Source organism: Muntiacus reevesi, chromosome 3 (genome assembly GCF_963930625.1).
Source record: "Muntiacus reevesi chromosome 3, mMunRee1.1, whole genome shotgun sequence".
Classification (NCBI taxonomy): Eukaryota; Metazoa; Chordata; class Mammalia; order Artiodactyla; family Cervidae; genus Muntiacus; species Muntiacus reevesi.
The window spans coordinates 88,385,988-88,386,745 of record NC_089251.1 but is presented as its reverse complement, the minus strand read 5'-3'; positions in this window follow the sequence as shown (position 1 = coordinate 88,386,745).

The window sequence follows — 758 nt, the reverse complement described above, 5'->3', positions numbered from 1 at the left end:
GCCCTTTGGCTCGCAGCCCTTCCAGATCTGGGAGGGGCAGGGGGCGGGCTTCTCCCACCTCCGTCAGTCGGTGCCTACGCTCCGGACCCAGCTCTGCAGCTGGTTGGAACTCAACGCCTTCCCCCCGGGAACCTCAGGTGCTGCTACAGCCTAAGCCCCTCACATCTCCTGCTGGGCTCACCCCCACCCCGCCCCCCACTTCCCAAAGCCCATTTCCGGCAGCCTGCCATCTCCTCAGGTCTTCTGACTTCCCAAAATAACCTCTCCCTGCCCCATACCCTGAGTACTTCTGGGTCCCTCTTCCCCCTGCAAAATTCCACCATCATCTTTGTTTGAACATCTATAGAGGATCATTCTTGGGCCAGCTTCAGGGCCACCTCCTACAGGAAGCCTTCCCTGGATCCTCCAGCACCGTGGATTCACCACACATCTGATCTCTTTCCTATGTCATGCTGTTTTGGGGAGTTGTCTCATTGCCACCTGGGGCTGTGAGCCCCTGGGAGCTCAGCCTGTGTTGCTCATCAGACTTGTGTCTTCATAAGCCTTTCTGTCTCCTAATACTGAGGGTTCCCTGAGGACCAGCTCACCTCTCCCTCTGATCACACTGTCTCACCTTGTATTTCACCTCCAGAGGCCCAGGCAGCAGGTCTGCCCTGAATTTTTCAGCCCAAGGCAGAAAGTACAAATGAAGGGTCCCTCTTCATGCTGACTAAAGAAACTGTCCCCTGGGGTGATGGTTGCAGCGGGGAGAACGAGTA